The sequence below is a fragment of the Scyliorhinus canicula genome, chromosome 14, assembly GCF_902713615.1.
Source record: "Scyliorhinus canicula chromosome 14, sScyCan1.1, whole genome shotgun sequence".
Classification (NCBI taxonomy): domain Eukaryota; kingdom Metazoa; phylum Chordata; class Chondrichthyes; order Carcharhiniformes; family Scyliorhinidae; genus Scyliorhinus; species Scyliorhinus canicula.
In genome coordinates, this window is record NC_052159.1 from 95,762,062 (window position 1) to 95,789,382 (window position 27,321).

At 44.5% G+C, this 27,321-nt stretch overlaps 1 protein-coding gene across 2 annotated transcripts in view; it reads right to left on the reverse strand.

Moving 5' to 3' along the window:
• The window catches only part of zmp:0000001236 (mastermind-like protein 2), a 461,039-nt gene that overhangs the window by 293,283 nt on the left and 140,435 nt on the right, over window positions 1-27,321 (reverse strand). The window lies entirely within an intron of this gene.

A 27,321-nucleotide genomic window follows, 5' to 3' on the forward strand; every position in this document is an offset into this window, starting at 1 on the left:
ACTCTGTCTACACCTCCCGCTGCCCTGGGAAAGCAGGCAACATTATCAAAGACCCCTCCTACCCGGGTTATTCACTCTTCCAACTTCTTCCATCGGACTGGAGAGACAAAAGTCTGAGAACACGCACTAACTGATTCAAAAACTGCTTCTTCCCCGCTGTTACCAGACTCCTAAATGACCCTCTTATGGACTTAACTGATCTCTCCACGCATCATCTCTACTGAGTAATACTACACGTCGTATGCTTCACCCGATGCCTGTGGCTATGTATTTACATTGTGTATCTATCGCATGTCCTATGTTTTTTCAAGTATGGAACAATCTGCCTGGACTGTACGCAGAATACTTTTCACTGTACCTCGGTACACGTGACAATAAACCCAAATCCAAAATATGGAGACTGAAGGATCAAAAAAACAAAAATACTGAAAAGAATGAGAATAAGATGATGTTTATTGAAAAGGAAAGAAAAACAAAAATATAAAGTGTAAAGGATGGGCAGTATTTAATGGAGGTGATATGGATCTTACCCATGGACTGGAGAGCCAGAAGAGAGCATCACCATGCCACTTTTTGGGAAGGCCCACTAAATCAAGTGCCACATTAATTGCCCACTGAAGAGCCTCAATTGGCGACAGAGCAGGAAAGCCTTCCATGAGACTTCTCGCCACTGACTTAATCGCAGATTTAAAGTGATGGATGGTAGCCTCACTCGGTCACCTGATTAAACTTTCCCCCAACCCCCGGATAAATTCGCCATGGTGGAGGGCATTAAATAACACCCCAAAAGAGGAACTGAAGGAAAAAAAAGACACTCAAACCTGCACAAAAAAGAAAGCAAAAACATTTAATAATGGGAGAAAACATTATTTCAAAGCTCTTGAAAGGTTAAACAATCTTGGCTCAGATTCAAGTTAACAGTCTCTCAAAGATAATTTGTTCAAACATAGACATAGATTTCTGCTGCTGATAGTTATTTCCAAGATTACACTGTAAATCTCCATCATGGATTTTTAAGCTACTAACTGATCTTCAGTTTAAACAGTATCGGGAGAATTGGTGGAGGTAATGCAGTAACCAAGACACAACATATTTTGAGCACTGCTGTTCTGATATATGTATGGTAGCGGGGAAAAGTGCGAGAGTGTATTTTCAGGGTGGGGGGTGGGCAATCTGGAAATGCAGTTCATAAACTTAACGGCAAAATCATGATCACTTTATTTACTCGGTTTCCTAACTATCAGACTGACAGACCGCAATGCCAGATAGGAAAGGCAGCAAGAGAAAGCCACAGGCAGGAACCAAATGGGAAAGATCGCCAGCAACCAGGAAACAGTGTGCGTTGCTGATGGAATGGGAGTGGGAAATCAGGAGCGATGGTAGACCAGACACAATTGGTGTGTGGCATGTCCCAGTCGATCACAGCAGGAGGTTTGCTTGAAAGAATGTGGGGGAGGGGCAACACTTCTGTTCTTCTTGACCCAACCTCAGTAATAGAAAATTATTTGCCTGCTGAATCCAGCTCCCCTTTAAGCTGCTGTGTTTCTTGAGCTACCAAAATATCAGGAATGGAGTCACATTTCAGTGTCTGTGTGGGTCTCACTCCCACAACCCAAAGATGTGCAGGGTAGGTGGATTGGCCACGCTAAATTGCCCCCTAATTGGAAAAAAAAATTGGGACAAAAAAAAAGGAATGGAGCCACATTTAAATATTATGACACAGACCTCTGCTGAGCAGGCTACTTAGGCACTCTGAAAAATTTACCATTTAAAGCAGGAGTGGCTGCTTGCGTTTTGCACATTTAAACCCCGGACTCGGACCATCAGATGCTAATCTGGGAGTAGCCAGGAAAATACATCACTGTGATTGGTAGCTAAAATCACACAAATTTTAACTTGTCAAAGTAAAGGTTTGGATTGATATCAGCCATTCTTTAATATACAGTACCCCATTGATTGGTACTGATGCAGAAAATAAAAATTCTGCTCCACACAACTATTCAGAAACATTATATGTTGGAAGAATATGTAAAGTAACAAGAACTGTAAAAAGAAAAATCCAACTAACTTGTACTTGGGAACTGTGGACGAGACAGCTGAGTAATTCAGTGCCACCAATGTCAAGATTATTATTTTATACAGCATAAATTAAAACTGGCTAAATATTTAGCATGACATCTTAAACATAAACAGAACTGTGGAAAAATAAATGTAGAGAAGGCTTCACCAAAAATAAAATATTTTTCAAGAATATATTTACATTTTTCTCCTTTCTCTTTATGTCGCTTAGTTTCCCCAAGTATCATTTGCTCTCCAGGATTCATCTGAGCACTGGGGTTTGAATCTAGCCTAATGTCCAGAAGGATCTTTTGAGCAGCAAGTTCATCTTTGGTGATAGCTGAGGAATGAATGTGGGCCATGGAGAAATAGGTTTCAAGGGCTTTTAGTTTCTGCTATTGATACTTTAAAACATTTGGTTGATACTTTTACTGGGTGCAGTAAAAGCCTTTCTTATGAATGACTTACTGTTTTTTTAAAGCTTTATTAACAGAATCCCATTATCACAACAAGGTTCACTGGTTCTATGCAGAGTATATGGTAGATAAATGGACAAGTAGGTGCCATGGCTTAGCATGGAGGCAATGAGAGACCATTGGTGTATGATATGGGGCATGGCTTGGCATGAGGGCATTGGTAAGATCTCTTAAACTTACCTTTAAAAAGATTCTCTTATCCAGATATGGTTCACAAAACCTCTGAGCTACTGGGAACCGTGAGTCCTTTAAATGCTGACATGAAAATTGTAGAAGGCATGCCGATCTCCACTAATAAGTCAGCCAGGTCAGGAGTGTAGTGTGCGGGCCTGTGACCCAAACTATCCTGCACCCTGAAACGACACTGGTGAAAATCGGAATTGGGTGCTGGCTGCAATTTTCCCGCTTCCGCAGTTTCTCTGACTCCAGGAAACTCTGCCCTCTATTCCACCTTTTTCAAAATATTTCAAAATAACGTATTCAATGCGACGCAGAAAGCTCTGTAACTCATTTTGATGTACTATTTTGACTGGGCTCAGTGTTGTCTTTTTAATCACCTCCCCTCTTCTTGCTTCTCGGAGAGGCTCTGAATCATGCTTGGTTACCAGTAACCAAATATCGATTCTTCATATACCAGATAGCAGGCAATTTGACTATTGGAAGAAGGATAGGGGTGATAGCCAGGTTTGATCCAGTTCGATCCAGTTCTCACCCATTGGCAATATCCCGAAAGTAAAAGTAAGTAAGCATCCTCACTGCTTTCACAGTGATAACCTGGAATTTTCAAAATAATTTTCCCTTTGACCTGACCAAGATGACCTGAACACTGGCACTATCGACTCTCTTTTCCTGCTGTCTAGTTCTATGAGGTGGAGATGCCGGCGTTGGACTGGGGTGGGCACAAAAAGAAATCTTACACCAGGTAAAGTCAAACAGGTTTGTTTCAAATCACTAGCTTTTGGAGCGCAGCTCCTTCATCGGGCGAGTTCTAGGAGCACAAATTGTGGATCACCACTGCAGCTTTCCTGTTGTGAGGTGGGAAGAGACTGTTACTGACCTCCTTATGGAATGTGCCTTTGCAAAGAAGGTCTGGAGAGAGATGGTGGGTTTTGTCGAGGTTAATCTCAAACAGCTCCGTGACGCAGGACTCTGTGCTCTACAGGCTGTTCCCAGGAACGCACATCAGCTGGTGCTGGAGGATCATCAACTCAATGAAAGATCCCCTTTGGCTTTGCGTCTACCTGAAACTTGTTGGTCTTCCCATGCAAAAAGTTGTCCCTGAACAAGTGTTGCAAACCGACATATTCCAGAGTCTAGTGCTGAGTGATGCACTAAAGCTTGGGGCAGCAGCCACAGAGGTGCAATGAGAGAAGGTTGGTCTCTCAGATATTTCAGCCATAGTGAACTGATGGGCTGGGAATTGTACAGAACCCCCTTGCACTGTATAACTCGCATTAATGTAGACAGTGAATATTGAATGCATCACATTGTACTGAAGCACCTCAGTGTACAACTTGACCTATGTAGACAACTTAAATACCTTTGTGCCATTTGTAATGATCATTTTGAAATGTCTGTAATGTTTTTTTGACTGTATTTTAGCACCTCAGATTGCAACATGATCTATGTCGAAAAGCTGAGTATTATTGCACTTTGCATGATGGCCATTTTGAAATGATTGTAATGTTTACAAATAAAATATATTTTTTACAAAAATAAAACTTTCCCGCTCTGGTGGCTTGAGATATACACGTTGGAGGTGTATGGTTGAAACCAAAAGGGATTTATTAAAGAAGATAAAAGGCATGTACAATATTGGCATGGAGTAATTATATACAGGTGTTCACTCCCCAGCTCCAGGGTTTATTTTTTTAAAATATATTTTTACAGGATGTGGGCTTCGCTGGCTAGGCCAACATTTGTTGGTCATCCCTAATTGCCCTTGAGAAGGAGATAGTGAGCTGCCTTCTTTCACCACTGCAGTAGGTACACTCATGTGTTATTAGGGAGGATGTTCCAGGATTTGACCCAGCAATAGTGATATATTTCCAAGCCAGGATCATGAGTGACTTGGAGGGGAATTTCCAAGTAGTGGTGCTCCCATGTATCTGCTGTCAATTCCTTCTAGATGGCAGTGGCTGTTGGTTTGGAAGGTGATTGCCAAGGAGTCTTGGTAAGTTCCTGCAGTGCATCTTGTACATGATACACACTGCTGATACTGTGCATCGGTGGTGGAGGGTTTGAATGCTTGTGGAATGGGCAGCAATCAAACGAGCTGCATCGTCCTGGATGATGTCAAGCTTCTTGAGTGTTGTTGGAGCTGCACTCATCCAGGCAAGTGGGGAGTATTCCATCACACTCCTGACTGGTGCCTTGTAGATGGTGGAAAGCTTTTGGGCACTTCTGACTGAAGATTTTTGCGAATGCTTCAGCCTGGTCCTTTGCACAGATGTGCTGGGCTCCTCCATCATTGAGAATGATGACGTTGGTGGAGCCTCTTCGTCTAGTGAGTTGTTTAATTGTCCACCACTATTCATGACTGGATATGGCAGAACTGCAGAGCTTATATCTGATCCATTGGTTGTGGAATTGCTTAGCACTGTCTATCACTTGCTGCTTATGTTGTTTGGCACACAAGTAGTCCCATGTTGTAGCTTCACCAGGTTGACACCTCATTTTTCAGTGTGCATGGTGCCGCTCCTGGCATGCCCTCCTGAACTCTTTATTGGACCAGGATCGATCCCTTGGCCTAGTGGTAATGGTAGAGTGGGGATATGCCGGGACCATGAGATTGCAGATTGCTGCTGAGTACAATTCTGCTGCTGCTGATGGCTCATAGTGCTTAATGAATGCCCAGACTGGGGTTGCTAGATCTGTTTTGAATCTATCCCATTTAACATGATGGTAGTGCCCGACAACACGATGGACGGTATATTCCATATGAAGACTTGTCTCTGCATGGACTGTGTGGTGGTCACTCCTACCAATACTATCATGGACAGATGCATTAATGGCAGGCAAGTTGGTGAAGATGAGGTCTAGTATGTTTTTCCATCTTGTTGGTTCCCTCACAACCTGTCACAAATCCAGTCTAGCAGTTGTGTGCTTTTGGAGTCGACCAGCTAGTTAGTAGTGGTGCTATCGACCCACTCTTGGTGATGGACGTTGAAGTCCCTCCTCCAGAGTACATTCTGTGTGCTTGCCACCCTCAGTGCTTCCTCCAAGTGGTGTTCAACATGGCGGAGTACTGATTCATCAGCTGAAGGTGGATGGTACGTGGCAATCAACAGGTCTCCTTGCTCGTGTTTGACCTGAAGTCATGAGACTCCATGGGGTCCAGAGATTATGTTTAGGGCTCCCAGGGAAACTCCATCCTGACTATATATCACCGTGCCACCACCCCTGCTGGATCTGTCCTGTCGATGAGACAGGACATACTCAGGAATGGTGTCTAGGACATTGTCTATAACGTAGGATTCTGTGAGTATGACTACGTCAGCCTGTTGCTTGACTAGTCTGTGAGACAGCTCTCCCAACTTTGGCACAAGCCCCAGATGTTAGTAAGGGGGACTTTGCAGCGTCGATAGGGCTGGGTTTGCCTTTGTCGTTTTTAGTGCCTAGGTCGGTGCTGGGCGGTCCGTCTGGTCTCTTTCCTTTTTGTTGACTTTGTAGCGGTGTGAGACACCTGAGTGACTTGCTAGGCCATTTCACAGGTCATTTAAGAGTTAACCACACTGCTGTGGATCTGGGTTCACATAGGCCAGACCGAGTAAGGATGGCAGATTTCCTTCTCAAAAGGACACAGTGAACCAACTGGGTTTTTCACAACAATCGACAATGTGTTCATGATCATCATTAGACTTCTTAATTCCAGGTATTAATTGGATTCCAGAATACCCTGGGTCTCTGAATCACCAGTCCAGCGACACTACCACGATGTCACTGCCTCCCCCTCTGCTTCTGCTTCCCCACGCTAGCGCGCTACTGGCAGGGGTTCGTGAACTCCCTCCCGAATGTCCCAGACCCCATCACAAGGGCCCGTGAGCCCGCCCACTTGTAGGGGCCGTACTATCGCACCTGCTTTGTGTCATTCAGTACCAGGCAATTCTTTAACTCACTGAGGCAATTAACAGCAAAATGTATCTAATTGAAGATGCAAGATCACAGTTTACTTTAAAGGCAAGAATAACCTTCGGAGAGGTGAGTGTAAATAATAATCCAATTAATCACACATTTTATTTCAATTTAAGGCGTATTATTCTGTTTAATGTTGCCTAAAAGTATCTTGTACCCTCGCCATGCACAGTAGCCTGACTGGTGATGAGATGTTGGCACATGTTATACACCAAAAGTACTCTGGCAGTCACTATGGCACCAGGTCAGCCAAGTTTTTAAAGCAGTTTGCTCCAGACACTTAATCGAATACTGTCCAAAAAGTTTCAAATCAATCTCTCTTTAAGTGCCTTCTATTTGGTGTTTCATAGCCCCAACTCTGAATGCTCTTTTGTTCAAAATAACTGAACTTTAAACTCAGCAAATACATTATCAATACTATTACAATTAATCTTGCATACAATGCTGATATTTCATAACCACTCAAAAGCATTTCAATCTACAATGTGCACGATTGATGCCTTGTGATATAATTTTTTTTTTTAATAATGTTTATTGAGATTTTCAAAAAATATCAAAAACAGAAAATAACAATAAAACCGTATTAACAACAAACAAAAAAAGAGAAAAAAAACACAATAACCCCCAAACCCCCCCCCCGCAACTACAAAAAGAAGAAATAGGGTAAGCACCCGGCATATTCAATAAACACATGTAGACATTTCTCCCCCCCCCCCCCCCCCCCCCCCAGGGTTGCTGCTGCTGGCCTCTTTTCCTACCGTATTGCCAGGAAGTCAAGGAAAGGCTGCCACCGCCTAAAAAAAACCCTGTACTGATCCCTCAGGGCAAATTTCACCCTCTCCAATTTGATGAAGCCCGCCATATCATTGATCCAGGCCTCCACGTTTGGGGGCCTCGCATCCTTCCATTGAAGCAAAATCCTCTGCCGGGCTACTAGAGACGCAAAGGCCAGAACACCGACCTCTTTCGCCTCCTGCACTCCCGGCTCCACTGCAACCCCAAAAATTGCGAGTCCCCAGCCTGGCTTGACCTTGGATCCTACCACCCTCGACACCGTCCTTGCTACCCCCTTCCAAAATTCCCCCAGCGCTGGGCATGCCCAGAACATATGGACATGGTTCGCTGGGCTCCCCGAGCACCTAGCACGCCTGTCTTCGCCCCCGAAAAACCTACTCATCCTCGTCCCGGTCATGTGGGCCCTATGCAGCACCTTGAACTGTATGAGGCTATGCCTCGCACAGGAAGAGGAGGAATTCACTCTTTCCAGGGCATCCACCCAAGTCCTCGCCCCAATCTCCTCACCTAGCTCCTCTTCCCATTTATCCTTCAGCTCCTCCACCGAGGCCTCATCCACCTCCTGCATGACGTGGTACATGTCAGAAATCCTCCCTCCTCCAACCCACACCTCCGACAGCACCCTGTCCCGTACCCCACGTGGGGGCAGCAGAGGGAACCCCTCCACCTGCCGCCTGGCAAACGCCCTAACCTGCATGTACCTAAACATGTTCCCCGGGGAGAGCCCAAACTTCCCCTTTAACTCACCGAGGCTCGCAAACCTCCCGTCTACAAACAGGTCCCTCAGCCTCCTAATACCTACCCTGTGCCAGCCAAGAAACCCACCATCGATGCTCCCTGGTACAAACTGGAGGTTCCCCCGTATCGGGAACTCCATCGAGCCCCCCACCTCCCCGCTATGCCGTCTCCATTGCCCCCAGATTTTGAGGGTAGCCGCCACCACCGGGCTCGTGGTATACCTTGGAGGGAGCGGCAATGGCGCCGTTACCAGTACCTCCAGGCTCGTGTCCACACAGGACGCCATCTCCATCCTCTTCCATGCTGCCCCTGCCCCGTCCATTACCCACTTACGCACCATCGCTGCGTTGGCAGCCCAATAGTACCCAGAGGTTGCACAACACCAGCATGTCCCATCTTTTAAACTCCTACTCCATTTGCTCCACCAGCCTAGTGAGGTTAAGTTTGTGTAGGGCCCCCCAGCTCCTAGCCACCTGGACTCCCAGGTACCAAAAGCTCCTCCCTGCCCTTTTCAGTGGGAGCCTACCAATCCCCTCCTCTTGATCCCCCGGGTGCACGACAAACAGCTCACTCTTACCCAGGTTGAGCTTGTACCCTGAAAAGCCCCCAAATTCCCTAAGAATCTTCATCACCTCCGGCATTCCCCCTACTGGGAATTCCCCCCACATATAGCAACAAGTCACCTGCGTATAGTGACACTCGGTGCTCCTCCCCACCCCGCACCAGACCCCTCCAATTGGCCTTGTGATATAATGAACAACAATGGGCGAAAGGTGCAGTGAATTTAAATCATATCCCTTAGATATATCACATGCATTAACAGGATTGCAAATCTACAAGCTAGAGTGTGATTATTATTGTATCTTATCCTGTCTTTGAGGCAGAGCACTTTTCCAACATAAAGAAACACAATGAGACAGATTGAATTACAGGCAGGAAAGAATTGCTCATGAACAATAAAAAAAACATGTCGTTTGTAAGAACCACTTCCTCTGAGCCTCCCAAACATCTGCTTCTCCTGTGTACCCGAAAGTGTAAGGAAAACAACCACTTAGCAAAAACTGCCCTCTTCAATGTGCAAGGTACAACATTTTCCCCACATAAACAAAGTAAAGTTTTTAGATTTATTTAAAGCTGGTTAATTGCTTCCCCTTTGCTGTCTTTTCCACTCACTTCATATTCTGGAACATCTCAAACTGACAAATGGATATTTTCCATCAAATGAAGCTTGCTTTCCGCCCTGACACAGTGGTTTGGGACCAATCGCAGCTCCCGGAGCTGGTGTGTAAAGCAGTCTCAAGCCACAGTCAGGGCTTTCCCTTATTTGGCAGTGACTTCCTGTAAGAGAACCAACCATCAGACCAGGCTGAGGATAGGCAAGAGACAGGGGAGGAGCAATTGGGGGCCAGGCTACTTTGTGCGTGCGAGGCTGCAGCTGGCAAGAACAAACACTTAGCAAGAGCTGTCACCTGATATAACTGCCAGTCATTTCTCAATAGCCTCACAGCACTGCCTAGTACTTTTCACACATGCTTCAGAGGCAGGCTTAAACAAACAAAGGACATGTTCAATAGACAGCCACTGAGAAACCATGAGGAGCTGCAGTATTCTTCCAAAACAATTCTACTACAGTATTCTGTAAGCTCCCTAACAATTTGCCTTTTAGGCTATAAGTGACTTTCAAAATGCTCCAAATTGAACTGCCCTTGTTATAAATGGTCCGGATTGCTGGCTCCGATTTGCAGGGACCATTTGCAGGTTTGTGTCTTGTTGCTAAGATTCATCATTTAGGGCACAGGAGAGGGAGGGGATGGAGAGGTTTAGGGACATGTTTCTGCACGATAGATCTGCCGGCCTGGATGAGTTGTGAGAGAAGTTCCAGCTCCCGAGTGGAAAGATTTTCAGGTGCACGAACTTCATTTCTTTTTGCACTGTCATCTTCGCTTATGGACAGGGTCCTGTCCTTGGCCTGGTTAAGGGAGGGTGAGATTTTGGATGTCTTGTGGGCAGATGTTGGAGACAGAGGAGGCATCGTTGGAGGAGGTAAAGAGGAAGTGGGAGGGTGAGCTGGATTTGGTCACTGAGGGAAGTTGTGGTGTGAGACTCTTCACAGGATCAGCTTCACATCCTCATGTGCAAGGTTTCGGCCTGATCCAGTTCAAGGTGGTGCACAAGGCACACCTGGCCAGGGGCGTTTGAGTGGATTCTTCTCAGGGGTGGAGGATAGGTGTGAGCGGTGATTTGGGGGGCCGGCGAATCACATGCACATGTTTTGGTCTTGCCCCAAGCTCGTTAGTTTCTGGGTCTATTTTTCAGATACAATGCCAATGATTTGGGGTGTTCAGCTGGAGCTGTGCCTATTGGTGGCCATTTTTTGAGTTTTTGACCCGCCGGTGCAGTAGATGGGGACTCGGGTAGATGTCGCAGCCTTCGCCTCTATATAGCCCCGAGGTGAGTTCTGCTTGGTCACCAATGCTGCCAAGGTCTTGGCATGGCTGGGGGACCTGATGGAATTTTGCACCTGGAGAAGATCAAGTGTGCCATGAGGCGGTCTGTGGAAGGGCTCAACTCGAGGTCACAGCCTTTCTTCTCCGTTTTCAGGGAGCTTGTAACTGCTTGGGGAGGGGGCGTTGTCTCTGTATTTTGTTTCAGGTTTTTTTTTTACTCTCATAGGGGAAGGGGAGAGGGGTCTGGTGAGATTGGGCAACTGGTGTCTGTCTATAATGAAAAAATTTGTCTGAATAAAAATATTTTTTAAAAATGGTCCAGAGAAGCTTTTTTTTATTATTATTATGGTCTTATATCTATTCCCGGTTACTGCCCAGTGACCACTATTGAAAATGTGCATTTGGATGTCAGGGTTTTAAAATTCTTTCACAAGATGTGGGCGTCGCTGGCGAGGTGAGCATGTGTTGCCCATGAGAAGAAATTGCTCAGCCACCTTTTAAAAAAAAAAAAAATTTAGAGTACCCAATTCATTTTTTTCAATTAAGGGGCAATTTAGCATGGCCAATCCACCGACACCTACCTGCACATCTTTGGGTTGTAGGGGCGAAACCCACACAAATACAGGAAGGATGCGCAAACTGCACACGCACAGTGACCCAGGGCTGAGATCGAACCTGGGACCTCAGCGCTGTGAGACAGCAGTGCTAACCACTGCGCCACCATGCTGCCCCTCTGAGCCATCTTTCTGAACCTTCTTGTGCATCTGGTGCAGGTACATTCCCACTGCTGTTAGAAAGAGAGTTCCAGAATTTTGGCCCAGGAACAGTGATATATTTCCAAGTCAGGATGGTGTGTGGCTTCAGGGGAACTTCAGGTGGTGGTGTTCCAATGCACCTGCTTCCCTTGTTGATAATTTGTGAAAACTTGAATAAAAATTATTTACAAAAAAAAAGATGCTAGAAGTCCCTGTTTTGGAATGTGCTGCTGAAGGAAACTTAGTTGCTGCAATGCATCTTGTAGATGGTACATACCCCTGCCAGTGTTCACTGGTGATTAAGGGAGTGAATATTTTAGGTTTATTGGGATCAAGCTCAGTTGTGATGCCCGTGTGGTCCATTATCCTGTAAAGGTCACCATCTCGGCTTGCTCATGAAGGATAAGCATATGGGTGACATATTAGAGGGCAAATACTACATTCAAAGTGTAGCTCAGGAGAATGTTGGAGGAACCCTTCTCAAAAAAAAAATTACCTGCTTCTGATTTGATAAACACAGAATGGCACAGGTACGGAAGACACTACTTCCATATTCCCAGGTCATTGAACCTATAAAATGTAGGGCCAAATTTTGTTTGAAAGCCATTGTACCATTTTTTAAAAATTCATTTCCGGGATGGGAGTGTCGCTGGCTAGGCCAGCATTTATTGTCCATCTCTAATTGCCCTCGAGACGGTGGTGGTGAGCTGCCTTCTTGAATTGTTGCAGTCCGTGTGGTGTAGGCACACCGACAATGCTGTTTGACTCAGCAAAGGAATAGCTATATATTTCCAAATCAGGGTGGTGAGTGACTTTGAAGGAAACCTATGTTCCCATATGTCTGTTGCCCGTTTCTTTCTAGATGGTAGAGGTCAGTGGTTGGAAGGTGCAGGAATGTTGGGTGAGTTTCTGCAGTGCATCTTGAAGATGGTGCCCACTGCTACTATTGTTGATCGGTGGTGGAGGGAGTAAACGTTGTAAATATTTGCAATGGTCCATAACCTGAACAAGTATTTTGTAAGACAGATATCACCTTGGCACTAGGGTCTGCTTGTGCAGTGCTCATTGATTTTACTGACACATTTGCCAGTTTCCTTCTCCTGGAAGAAAATCATTCTGGTTGCAAGTTTCCTATCAGCTTGCTACAGGTTTGCTTCTATTTCTAAAGTTTTCAAAATGGGCTTTTGTGTGCAGATGAAAGGAAATGTGGCCTCATCAAATTACCTTAATCCTTTAGCACTCTCTGAATTAAATAGAAATAAAATAGATGCATATTTATCTTTGCTATCGCTAAGATTATAGAAACTGCAGAATCATTGTGGTTCTGGAGTCTGCTGATTTCATGAAAGTAGAGTGAAATCTAGAATAATCAATTCAATTTAAAATGTAATAAATGCCTCTCCTAATGAAAATGTTCCAGCTTACTTCTACATATTGTGACAATTAAAAGACAAATAACCTAAAACCTCCTTCTAATGAAACTACCACCCGTATTTAGTGCAATAATAATCAAATTAGTGCGGCTCTTCATTAGAGTCAAAGGTAGTGGCTCAGTTACATCATCCAACCCAGTTACTCGACAGTGTTTGAGTCATGAATGTATCAGTAATGCAGACTTTCCATGTACCACCTCGTCCATTGGTACTTCTAGCTCCTTCCTGATAGCTACACAAAAATGGTGTGAAATCATCAGGCTAAACACATTACTCAATTGCATGCACCTATAATTTTCCATACAACGTGGAAACATAGAAACAACTGTACACCATTCAGCAACTCTTATAATTTATGAGCGAATTGTACTTCAAATCCATTTATCTGATTTTGATCCCGATGTTTTGATGCTTCCAGTGTACCTACGTTTAGCAATTTCATTCTGAAAATTTAAATTGGCCCAGCATCCCACAGCATTTGAGGGAGAGTTGCACCACTCTCTGTCCGAAAATGTGATTTTTGATTTCACTCTGAAATGTCCTGGCTCGAATTTTAAAATTGTACCCTGGTGTTCTGGAGTCAGCCACTGAAAATAATTTCCTCTCTCTCTCTATCCTAATGGAATCCCTGTATCATTTTAAACATCTCAAATTGATCACCACTCAACCTTCTAAACTCAAAGAAATACAAACCAAGTGAGAAACCTGTTTTCAGAATTTGACCTATTCAATTCTTAAACTATTAAATCTTCTTTGTGCTCTTTCCAAATCAAATATGTCTTTCCGGAGATGCTTTACTGAAAACGGAATGCGATGTTCGAGATGGAATCTGACCAGGGCTCAGTACAACTGAAGCACAAACTCCTTGTGAATATGTCCTAGCATCCTTGAGCTAAGTCTAACTATTGAAACATTCATGACTCAACGTTTACACAGTTGATGGAGGGCTAACTTCAACAAGTTAAAAGGAAAGAGACCCAGGTAGACTGGAATCAGACTGCTCATTTACTGTTTTACCTGCCAATGTCTTCAAGGAAGAGTTAGTTTGGGCGCAGACTAGAGACATTCCCATAAGGGGGAATAAAGGACATCCAAAAGGACATCCAAAACTCGAGGTCCTTAGATGACTAAAGATATAGAGATTAAAATTAAACAGCAAAATGAGGTGAATGATAAATGTCAGCTTTGTAATACAGCAGATAAACAAGCTTTGCGGAGTACAGAGGAAAACTTAAAAAGGAAATAAAAGAATTAAAGAAAACTTATGAGAACAATTGGTGGGTACAAATAAAAGGAACAAAAGGTCTTCTATAAACATATGAGTATTTTTCATCAGTCTTCACTGAAGATGAGGATGTTATCGATGTCACAATAAAGGATGAAGCCATAAATAAGCTGGTTAAGATAAAAATAGATAATGGGGACATACTTATAAAGATTGTCAGGACTCCGAAGTAGAAAAGTCACCTGATCTGTATAGGATGCAATCTCGGTTGCTGAGGGAAGTAAGGGTGGAGATAGCAAAACATCTACCCACAATATTCCAGTCGCCCATTGGTACTGGAATGGGCCTAAAGGACTGTATGTTACATCCCCATTCCCTAAAGGAGACAGGAATTAATCCATCCAGTCAGCCTAACATTGCTGAAAGGGGAACTTTTAAAGATAAGAATCTGAGGCAATAAATGGCAACCTGCACAGATTTATTAAAATAAAATTGCATTTGGCTAACTTAGTTGATTTCTTTGGCAGAGTAACAATGAGAATTGAAGGTAATGTGATTGACATTGCGTAAAAAATTTTAAAAACTGAAGCACTTCAATGTTCAATACATATACAGATAACCTACTGAATTATCAAATTAGTATTAGTTGGAGGTTCTAATGTTTGTGGATGAGCATGGTGTTTTATTTCATTTGTTCTAAGGGTGTGAATGCCACTAGCAAGACCAGCATTTATTGCCCAACTTTAACAGCCCTCGAGAAGGTGGTGGTGGTGAATTGTGTTCTTGAATGACTGCAGTCCAGGGAGGGAGTTCCAGGTTTTTGCCCCAGCAACGGTGAAGAAACAGTGATAGAGTTCCAGGTCAGTAATGTATTTGTCAAAGCCGGCAGCCACGAGGGAAATAGCGCAGGTTAAGGATAGCAAAGGCAAACTGGTAACAGAGCCAAAGGAGGTCAATCAAGCATTCGAGACCTTCTACTGGAGACTGTACACCACCGAGCCCCCCGACGGCAATGCTGGAATAAAACAGTTCCTAGACAGACTGGAACTACCAGTGGTGGGGGCAGACAGACGGGGAGAGCTGGAAGCACCAATAGACCTGGAAGAAATCATGAAGAGCATCAGCTCCATGCAGCTGAGTGTCCGGGAGGGGAAGTCTGCTCAAAGCATCTGCATGTGCTACTCGCGTTCCCGGTCTGTGCTCCAGAGCGTATCTATATGCCGCCAGTAGCAACGCCCAGCGTTGGATTCTAGCTGATGCAATCGGGGGTATTGACTTGTCCTCTTTTAATAACCCTAATAACGGCTTATGGACCGTCACTATGGTGAATTTCCGCCCATACAGATAATGGTGAAATTTTTTTTACTGCGAATATCACCGCCAGTCCTCCCTTCTCGATTTGGGCGTACTTCCTCTCAGCCATCGCCAAGGTCCTCGAAGCATAGGCTATTGGCCATTCTTCCCCATTCCTTCCTCTATGGGCTAAGACGGCTCCTACCCCATAGGGGGATGCATCACAAGTGACCACCAACTCCTTCCTTGGGTCATAATGCTCTAGGACATTTTCGGATGACAGCTGTTCCTTGATGTCCCTAAATGCTCGATTTTGGCGGATGGGCCATTTCCATTCTTGCCCCTTTTTTAGTAGCTGGTGGAGGGGTTCTAGGATGGATGCCCTATTTTCAATAAATTTTCTATAATAGGTTACCAACCCTAGAAATTATCGTAACTCCTGGACCGTGATGGGAGCTGGGGCTTCTTTTATTGCCCTTACTTTGTCTTCTAATGGGTGTAAGCCTGACTCGTCTACTTTCGGGATTGGGTATTTGCCCAGCAGTGCGTATTTGTTTACTGTCTGTTTAAAATCCCCACAGAGACGTATCAAGCCGTCTGGCTTCAAAATTGGTACCACCGGCGCTGCACATTCCTAAAACTGTACTGGTCTGATAATGCCGTTGTGCCGTAACCTTTCTATTTCGTCATCTACTTTCTTCCTTAATGCAAAAGGTACCGGCCTGGCCTTATAAAATTTCGGAAGGGCTTCTGGGTCCACGTGCAAAGTTGCTTTGGCGCCTATGATTTCCCCCAAACCTTCCTGGAAGAACTCCGGGTATTTTTTGGAGTACTCCACTCAACTGCCCGCTTCCACTCTGGAAAATTTTCATCCAATCTAATTTTAGGTCTTTCAGCCAGTTCCGTCCAATTAAGCTCGGTCCGGAACCCTCTACTATCGTCAACGGTAACCTGAGCAATTGTTTCTCATATTCCACAGGTACATGAGTCGTGCCTAGAACTTCCAGGGGTTCCCCGTGTAGGTTTTAAGTTTCGTCGATGTTTTTGTTAGGGTTAGTGGCTGGAGTCCATCTTTGATTTTTCTAAATGCTGCCACTCCCATTACTGATACGGCGGCACCCGTGTCTATTTCCGTTATTGTCGGCCGCCCGTTCACCCGTGGGGTAATCCTAATGGGTTCTGCTTTCTTTGTTGTAATATTATATAATTGTTCCCATTCGGAGGAGGATGGGGCGTCTAGGTTGTGTACTTCCCTGCGTCCCCACCTGCTATTCCTCTTTTGCCACCTCCTTCTAGGGTTTCTGTCGTTGTGACCCCACTCTGTCTGGTGCCAGAAACGGTCCTTCTCTGTTGGGGGGAGCCTCAGCCAGTACTTCCCTCTGTCTCCAGTTAGTCCTGGCAGACTTGGGGGCAGTTCTGGGGTTTTCCTTTTTCCCTCTATTCCACAGATTTTTCCTGAGAGTGGCTATCTGGTAGCAGGACCCGTTGTGGTAGTCCCTCTCACAGGTATCTACCTCCATTGGCGTGCCCTGTAGTTCCTGCGCCCCACTTGCTGCCTTTTCTAGGGTCAGTGCGAGCTGTAACGCCTGCCTGCAGTCTAGCTCCGTTTCCGCCAACAGGGGTTTCTGTATTGTGAGGTCGTTTATACCACACACTAACCGGTCCCGAAGCATTTCATTTAGCGTCGGGCCGAACTCACATTTTTCCGCCAGCCTTCTCAGGCGGGTCACGAAATTCATGACTGACTCCCTGTCTTCCCGCTTCGCTGTGTAGAATCTGTACCTACGCAAAATGAGGGGTGGTTTTGGGTCGTAGTGCTCTTTCACCAATTCCGTTACTTCTTGGAAAGTTTTCGTGTCTGGCGCATCGGGATAAGTCAGACTACGTATAATGGCGAAAGCGGAGGGTCCGCACGCCGACAGCAGGATAAGCCGTCTCCTTTCGTTCGTCAATATATCATTTGCCCGGAAGAAGTAACACATTCTCTCCACATACTGGGACCAGTCCTCAATAGCCGGGCGAATGCCTCTAACCTCCCAAAAAACGGCATTTTTAAAATGGCAAGGCTTACCCTCTGAGTGCGGCAACTGGTCTCCGCAAAATTCATAGTTTACCTCGTCGCCACTGTAGTAATTCACGGGAGGCAGGAGTTCCGTCACCACACCAATATTTATTTACAATAACGATATTACAGGAGCAGCTACAAACAGTGCTGTTAGCAGTCCAGTCAACTTAAGACTGCTCACAAAGCCTACACAGGTGATTATATGGGCCCCCTCAATGAGCTATCATTGAGGGAGCCCATACTCCAATTGGCCAACCAATAAAGCCAATTGAAGTTCATTACAGGTACAAATGGAGGCGGCATGCTATAAAGGAACAACCCTCTGGGCCCAGGCCACAGCAGCACTCCCATCCTCCTCAACAAGCTACACAACAAGCCCAGTGGTAGCGGCCACGCTGAGAACGTGGACCCAGTTGAGACAGCACTTCGGGATAACCAAAACGTCCCTTATGGCCCCCATCTGCGACAATCACAGATTCCCCCCAGCCATGCTAGATTCCACCTTCAAAAGGTGGAGGCGGGACGGGGGCACACTAACGGTCGGGGGCTTCTACGTAGGGCGCAGACTGGCGACACTGGCCGAACTGACGAGGAAGTGGAAACTAGCAAGAGGAAAGGAATTGAGACACCTCTAAATAAAGCACTTCCTCCGCAGAGAGACAGTAGGGTACCCCAGGGCCCCAGAAAGCACACTACTAGAGGACCTGATAGGCACAAGCAGCGAGAAGGGGGGGCTAGGTGGGAAAATATACTGACAGCTACTTGACAGAGCCCGAACACCACTGGACGGGACCAGGCAAAATGGGAGGACGGATTGGGGACAGAGGTAGAATGGGGACTCTGGAGCGAAGCAGTGAGCAGGGTGATTGATCATAGACCGATTCAGAGGGCAGCAAAATGTACATACAGTTAGTCAAATGAAGGACAAAACAAACCTATCTGTAAAATAACGAAAATTAGCGTGGGCAAGGAAAATGCAATGTATATAAGTAACAACTGTTTATAAATATGAGAAAAGCCAATAAAAAGATTTTCTAAAAAAAGTAATGTATTTGTCTTGGAGAGAAATGTGCAAGTGATGGTTTTCCCATAATGTCTGTTGCCTGTGTTCGTTCAGGTGGCAGCAGTCATGGGTTTGGAAGATGTTATAGAAGGAGGTTTGGCGAGTTGCTGCAGTGCACCTTGTAGATGGTACACGCTGCTGCCGCTGTCCCAGTGATGGAGCGAGTGAATTTTAAAGGAGATGGATGGGGTGCTCAAGTGGGCTGCTTCATCTTGAATGGGTCAAACTTCTTGAGTGTCATCGGAGCTGTGTTCATCTACGCAATGAGAGAGTTTCCATCACACTCCTAACTTGTGCCTTGCAGATGGTGACAGGTTTGGGAAGTCAGGAGGCGAGTTGCACACCACAAAACTCCCAGTCTCTGACCTGCTTTTGCAGCCACATTATTTACATGGCTGGTCCAGTTAATTTTCTGATCAATGGTCGATGGTGCGGAGTCAGTGATGGTAATGCCATTGTATGTCATAGAGAAATGCTTGGATTCTCTCCTGTTGGAAATAACTCATTGTCTGGTGCTAATGTGGCATAAATGTTACTTGCCACCTGTCAGCCCAAGCTGAATGTTGTCTAGATTTTGATGCATATGGACATGGACAGCTTCAGTATCTGAGCAGTCAGGAATGCTACTGACAACTGTGCAATCATCAGCATATATTCCCCACTTCTGACCTTTTGATGGACGGAAGATCTTAGGCGAAGCAGCTGAAGATGGCCTAGGACACTACTCTGAGGAACACCTACAGTGTTATCATGGGGCTGAAATGACTAACCTCCAACAACCACAACTATCTTCCTTTGTGCTTGATCGGACTCCAATCAGTGAAGCGTTTCCAAAGCACCCCCTAATATTCCCACAGACTTAATGCATTTGATCAAATATTGTCATTCTCCCTTCATCTCTGGAATTCAGCTTTTTTGTCTATGTTTGGATCAAGGCTGTAATGAGGTCTGGAGCATGGGACACTCAATAATTTAAGTGACATATAATCTAAAATTAGCACAAATTTCATGGAGAATAGGGGTAGACAGGAGCTCCCTCACACAATGACAACAAATTCACCATGCGTGGAATCAGGCTCACTCACTACATCCTTGTGTTTGTTTATACAATAAGCTTCTAAACATGTGGCAATTACTTGGTCTCAAGTGTGCTGTCAATAAGAAGCACTCCACTACATTCACTGTGAACTTCTGGATTTGTTTCAGTTTGAATGCATTCTCTTCCAAATCACCGACTATGTTGAACTATAATGTCTAGAAAGAACTCTTAAGTTATTGTAAGAAAAGCAAAATTAAGATTTCAATATAAATTTCTTTCACTGAGGATTCTCCGCTCACACTACAGTGGAAAACGGAGTCATTCTTAAATAATACCATCACAATCAATCATAATGTGGCAAGCTCACTGAATGCTGCAGACTTTAACTCATGGATAGAACAACTTTCCAGAAATTCAGCTGGCAGATACTGAATGAACAAGTTTGCTATTAGTAATAAAAGCCTCTAGCCTCGGGGTATCTTACAGTCAAAAGCTGGGAGGGTCCTGTATAGAAGTCAAACAGGTCTAGGTAAAAAGCCTCCAATCATGCAATTTTCAATGCAATGAAGTGCCGAGAGGGAAGCACATCAGCGTTCTGCTGGTGCAGTACATTTCATTGCAGAGCACATGAATGGTCACAAAGTGAACAATAGTTAAATCAGATAAAAAGCAAGCCCTTGAAACCTGCAGGAGCTAATGTGAATATAATTTAACTGCATGATCCCACAGCCCTGTAGTGATCTGACAAGTTCAACAATGTAAAGGAAGAGTGTGTAATAATAGAAAAACCTCCTGACTCCCAATCCGTCACTGGCAGGGAGGGACTTGCTGTGCAGCTACAAAGCAATTCATCAGCTCTGTGCAAGTGCAGCCACAGGCAACAGCACACAGTCGAAAGCACCAGATGATGTGGGCGAGTTACAAACAGTTTAGCAGCCGTTTGTTTTCCTATCCTTTTTGGTTAGATGTGAAATAAAATGATTGATTATTTCTGAACTGGGGTACCCATTCTTCTCGGCTACCGACATTTCTACACTACCAGCATGTTGTGGGGTTTGTACCTGTACCACTGTGTAGCTGATTGCAGCTAAACTCAAAACTCTTTCTCATGCAATAGAACCACAAATCATTATTGTATATATTAAGGGATGTGCAGTATTTTCATTCCATTTACTTTTAACAACCTGACAGTGCAAAACAGAAGCACTCTTATCCATTACCAAGTGTGGCAAAAGAGATGGATTCAGTCAGAAGTACAACCTCCAATCACCACAGCAAATGCTTATTATCATCAAGTTCCAGAACAGAATCTGAATTAATGCAAGTACCCCGTTCATCGCTCTCAAGGGATTCAATAAATTCCAGCATTCTCTCATACTCTGGACGAATACTAAGCCATGAAACCAGCTCAGCATGGCCTTTGAAAGCCGGGAGACCCTGCTCCCAGGATTCACCCGGCTCGAAACGCCTCGCGAGATTCAACCCAATAGTTTTGGGGGCCTCCGAGATCGGGACAGCAAGGTCTCTCACTACAATGGGGACTCGAGAGTGGAGCTCCCTACTGTAAAAAAAATGGGGCTATGTGCGGCCTAGGCCATACAGGCTCCTTACTTAACGAATCACGTTGAATAGCCATGTGTTTCTTGGTACTGCGAGTGCCAGGAAACACGCGGCTAAATGCGCTCGCTAAGGGACTTTGTTCCCTTTTGGGAGAATCACGCCCAATGAAAATTATACAATGGTCACATGATAGAAACCAGATGTATTATACGGGATAATTAAGAAGACATGTTTGGAGCAGCAAATAAGAAGGGATCCAGACCAGTATTCACCCATGAAAATGTTCTGCTTTATTCTTTCATGTGACCTGGGTCTCACTGGGAAGGTCAGCAATTGTTGCCCAACACAATTTGCCTTGAAATGAATGGCTTCTGGGCCATTTCTGAATGCAGTTATGAGCCAAACACATTGTTGTAAGTTGGGAGTTACGCGCCGGCCTGACCAGGTAAGAATGGCAGATTTCCTTCACTGCAATCAGCTTTCAATTTTTATTTTTAAGTTGAATTTAAATTCCACCATGAAGATGGAAGGAGCTACACTCCGAAAGCTCGTGATTCCAAATAAACCTGTTGGACTTTAACCTGGTGTTGCAAGACTTTTTACTGTGCCTACCCCAGTCCAACGCCGCCATCTCCTCGTCATCTGTAGCTTGAACATCGGAAATGTACAATGAGATGGATTAGGTATGCAGATTGCAACATCTTCAAAGGTTTCAGCCCCATTGCTGAGGATGAGCTCAGCAGTGGAACCTGCCAATAATGGCCAGCACTGTCTCCTCCAGTTGGCTCATGCTACTACCTCTGGTTGAGTGCCTGCAAGAGGGAGTATGGGTGATGTGGCTGTCATGGTTGATTGGCTGGCATTGTGTTGTATGTGAGTGTGAGGCTTGCACGCACCATGCTAAATGTGTGAGGTGAGGTGAAGCATGTGAACGTTAGTACATGTGCTGATTGATAGAGATTGTTGGTAGGTGAATGCTAGTGTTGTGGCGATTTGAGCAGTGCCTACGGCTGGCGGTGTAGTTAGTGGGATATTATTTTTGAAGATGTATTTACCAACCTTGATAATTCATGTCAGGTGATTGAACTTTTTATGGCACTGCATCCAGATCCTTTGAGCTTGACTCCTGGCATTGACTTTCAGATCTATCCGTTTCCTCTATCCGTGCCACTGAGGCCTCCAATGCAGCCACCAGAAATCTTGGAGCCCACTTTCTACCATGTAGTGTCATTCTTCACTATTTTCATTCATTTCTTGCATGATTACCAGCAACTGCTCCAGCATCAATGCATCTCCCCTTTAAGCAGTGCAGGCTCGCTTTAACTGGCTCAATCAAGTAACAATTTTGGGCCTCCACTGGAGGCACGCAACCACTGAACAGTGCAGTTAGTGCTGGCTGCATGCGACAATCATTCCAATTATCAGACAGCATTAAGGGGCATGCTGCATGCATCATTACATTGAATGGATGCAGGTTAGTTGCAACTGCCAATCCTCTTGCCCATTTTCGGGGGCCAACCAATTTGCCTGCAACCTTATTTTTAAAAATTAAAATGGATGCAATACTTAATCTAACTAAAACAACTTGGGAGTGATTTCAATTGGTTTTATTTTAAATCAGAGAGGCTCTTGTTTTCAGCCAGACGTAAAAACGATTTGTGTGCAATTGATAAATTGTATTATATCTGCAAAGTAGGTTAAGAGAAAATATTTTTTAAAGCAATTTTTAAAATTAGACTGCGACAAAAAAAACATTTGTCCTAAACTACCAACTATGCCCTCCTATTTAAAGGAAAAAAGGGCGTACAGTGCGGAATGTCAGTTGGTATTAATTCGTTCAAACAGAAATTAGATTTCTTTCAGACGGTAACATTTTGGGTACAGAATGTGAATATGTTGCAGCATAACATTTGATAAGTGGAGCATACTTGGGAGGAACTGATTACATTGAATCTGTGATTCTAAAGCTCTGTGTCACTGGGCCTTTCCTTGGGTCACATTTGCTGCACATTAATTGATACAAATATAAATAAAAATGCCCAGTTAGGCCTCTTTTTAATGTGGAGAACCATACTTTAAGCATATTACAATGAATGTTTTAAAGGAGTTCATGTCACTGTTAATGATGGGAAAGTACAAGTCCCTTAAGGGTATTAATGGGGTGGAGACGACAACCTACTTAAATGTGGTTCCCTTTAATCAGGACAGTTTTCATTTTACATTTCAACATTTTGACTCGGATAAAAGCAGGCGAATGCTCTGAGGACATGGGTTCAAATCCCATCACAGCAGTTGGTAGAATTTAACGTAAACAAATTAATAAAATCTGGAATTGAAAGCTAGTCTCAGTAACAGTGACTGTAAACTATAATCAATTGTCCTCACCCATCTGGTTTGCCAATGTCTTAAGTCTTGGCCTCTGGATGACTACACCATCATCACTGAAAGTATTTTTATTCAACAGATTTTCAACAGTTTTATAATTCATCATAACCCCACAAACCTCTTCAGACCACCCAACCAACCCCCCCCCCCCCCCCCCCCCTTTTTCCTCCCGCAAGACGAAGGCTCCGCTCCAGCCGGTCCCACATCCAAAATATGGCTTCTAGGGTACTAGGGTCACATGAAGAACCCTCAGAATAGTGCTGACGACCATCCTGCAAAACCTTTCCAGCTTCAGGCAGGACCAAAAGATATGTACATGATTCGCAGGACCCCTTCCACATCACTCACGGGCATCTTCCACCCCTTCAAACAGCCGGCTCATCCTAGACATGGTGAGGTGAGTCCTGTACACCCAGCTCCCTGCCTAAATTGCCTCCAGATCGTCAACGTGACCACCACCATCTGACCCATTGTATACTTCCCTGGGGGCGGGAGCGGTGCCGTTGCCAACGCCCTTAACCCTGACCCCCTTGCAAGAGCCCGCCTCCATCCTCACCCACAAAGCCTCTCCCCCTTCCTCCTCCATCCCAGAATCTTCTCTGCATTTGCTGCCCAATGATAATTCAGCAAATTTGAGAGGCCTAACCCCACCGCCTGCCATTCCGTCTGCAGTATCACCTTCCTAATCCTTGTCAGCTTCCCAAACAAACGAGGAGGTCATCCCCCTAAAAACACCTTGTGAAAAAGACCGGCAGGCAGTGTAACAAAAACAATAAGCGGAGCAAAACATTGGTCTTTACTGCCTGCACCCAGCCTGCCAGCGACAGAGGGAAATTGTCCCACCCCAGCAAATCACCTTTCACACACCCACCAAGCTAGTGAAATTAAACTTCCGAAGCCCTACCCAATCCCGGGCTATCTGCATCCCCAAATACCCAAAATGGGACGCCGCCAGACGAAATGGCAGCCCCCCACCCCCCCCCCCCCATTCCCACTCCCGGAGGGGAGGTCACAAAATACTTGCTTTTCCCTAAATTCAATTTGTACTCTGAAAATGCCCCAAATCTCTGGAGCAACCCCATAACATTTCCCACTAAAGAGCTCTGCTCTGCGATATATAGCAACAAGTCACCTGCATGTAACTGCATGGGGCATCCTGCCTCACATCCCGGTGCAATGCAAAATATCCTGAGTTCATACTATTTCTGCATACGCTCGTCATCGGCTCCTTATATAAGAGCTGCACCCATGCCACAATGTGGTTGACTCGTAACTGCCCTCTGATATGGCAAACCACTCAGTTCATGTTATGGGCAACAAATACTGGCCTTGCCAATGATGCCTAAATCCCATGAAATATTTAAAAATAGATGAAGTTAGTGTTAGCGTGGAATACAAAGTTAGTGTTGGAGTGGAATACGATGCAGCCTCCTATTACCTGTCAGTAAGGATCGGGCAGAGTAAGTCTGACTGAGGGAGTATGTAGAGAGCACAAAGTAGCCTTTGAACAAAGAACACCAAATGATAGAATCAGATATCATAAGGCTAAAGTTAAGATAAAGAACAATGTACAGGTGAAGTTTTGCAAGGCTAAGTCAATACCCAATGCACAGTTAGAAACAGTAAGTAAATAGCTGAATAGATTAGAAAGAACAAAAGCAATTAGCAAGGTGAAGAGCAGCGAATGGGCCACATCCATTGTTGTAGATCAAAAGGCAGATGGCAATTATAAGCAAATGGTAAGTAAGGTGATTGAGAATTATATGTCCCATTGCCTACCAGTGAAGATTTATTTTCTAATTTAATAAGTGGAAAGGTTTTCAGCAAGATAGATTTGTTAAATGCATATTTGCAATTAGAACTGACAAGAGCAAAGAACTGACTCCCATTCGTACACAGAAAGAGTTGCAGCAGTACAAAAGGTTACCATTTAGGGTGTCTACTGCTCCTGCAATCTTCAAGGGCATCGCAAATCAGGCACAAAGTGGGATGAAAGGAGTGTGCTGTTTCTCAGATTACATTTTAATTAGCAGTAAAACAGAAAAGGAGCACATTGTGAGGTTGAAGGGAGTCCTAGATCAACTTCAAGAATTCAGTAACCAAAATTAAAAAGGACACGGTGTCAAGTGGAAAATACCTGGGTCACAAAATAAATGGTGATGGTATCCACCCAGCACAGAAGGTTGAGGGGATTTTGAAAGCAAAGAGGCCAGAGAACAAAGTATAACTTAGAATGTTCATCGGGATTTTTGTCTATTATTCTAAGTTAATTTCCAACAGAGCTAATATATTTGCTCCACTGTATCAACTGCTCCAAGACAGAACAGCTTGGGAGTGGTCGGTAAACTGACAGAAAGGATTGAAAGAAGTGAAGAAAGTACCAACTAGTAATGTTGTTTTGACCCATTCAAATCCCCAGAAACAACTGATTTTAGCATGCAATGCCTCGCCACACTTTGTGGAAAATGGTGTGGAGAAGCCTGTCGAATATGCTTCACATAGTTTAACCAAGTCAGAGCAAAATTACTGACAAGTTGAGAAAGAGGTGTTAGTGACCATAGATGATGGTGTTGCTAACTTCCACAAATATTTGCACGGTAGGAAGTTCACTTTAGCTGACCACCAAGCCCTTATGGTCATATCTGGTTCAAAGAAGCAGCATCCTGGCTTCAGAGATAGCATTGATTTTGATAGCCCATCAGTGCAATATTAAAAATGACGTTAGCAGATCAAACAATTGCAGGTACTCTTTTGGGATTTCCTGTGAACACTGATCCATTTCTTGCCACTGAATTACCTCAGGAATACTTATATCACAGGGACTGCAGCGATCATGAAGGCAGATCACACCCCCTTCTCAAGGCCAATAAGGGATGAATAATAAATGCCGGCCTATTCCAGCAATGCCCACGTCCCATAAATGAATATCAAAAAAACACAAAGGACATAAGAACTAGGAGTAGGCCACCTGGCCCCTCAAGCCTGCTCCGCCATTCAATGAGATCATGGCTGATCTTTTCTGGACTCAGCTCCACTTTTCGGCCCGAACACCATAACCCTTAATCCCTTTATTCTGCAAAAATCTATCAATCTCTATCTTAAAAACATTTGATGAAGGAGCCTCAACTGCTTCACTGGGCAAGGAATTCCATAGATTCACAACCCTTTGGATGAAGAAGTTCCTCCTAAAATCAGTCCTAAATCTACTTCCCCTTATTTTGAGGCTATGCCCCCTAGTTCTGCTTTCACCCACCAGTGGAAACAACCTGCCCGCATCTATCCTATCTATTCCCTTCATTATTGTATATGTTTCTATAAGATCCCCCCTCATTCTTCTAAATTCCAACGAGTACAGCCCCAGTCTACTCAACCTCTCCTCGTAATCCAACCCCTTCAGCTCTGGGATTAACCGAGTGAATCTCCTCTGCACACCCTCCAGCGCCAGTACGTCAGTTCTCAGAAAAGGAGACCAAAACTGAACACAATACTCCAGGTGTGGCCTCACTAACACCTTATACAGTTGCAGCACAACCTCACTAGTCTTAAACTCCATCCCTTTAGCAATGAAGGACAAAACTTCATTCGCCTTCTTGATCAGCTGTTGCACTTGTAAACCAACATTTTGCGACTCATGCACTAGCACACCCAGGTCTCTTTGCACAGCAGCATGTTTTAATATTTTATCATTTAAATAATAATCCCTTTTGCTGTTATTCCTACCAAAATGGATAACCTCACACTTGTCAACATTGTATTTCATCTGCCAGACCCTAGCCCATTCACTTAACCTATCCAAATCCCTTTGCAGACTTCCGGTATCCTCTGCACTTTTTCTTTATCACTCATCTTAGTGTC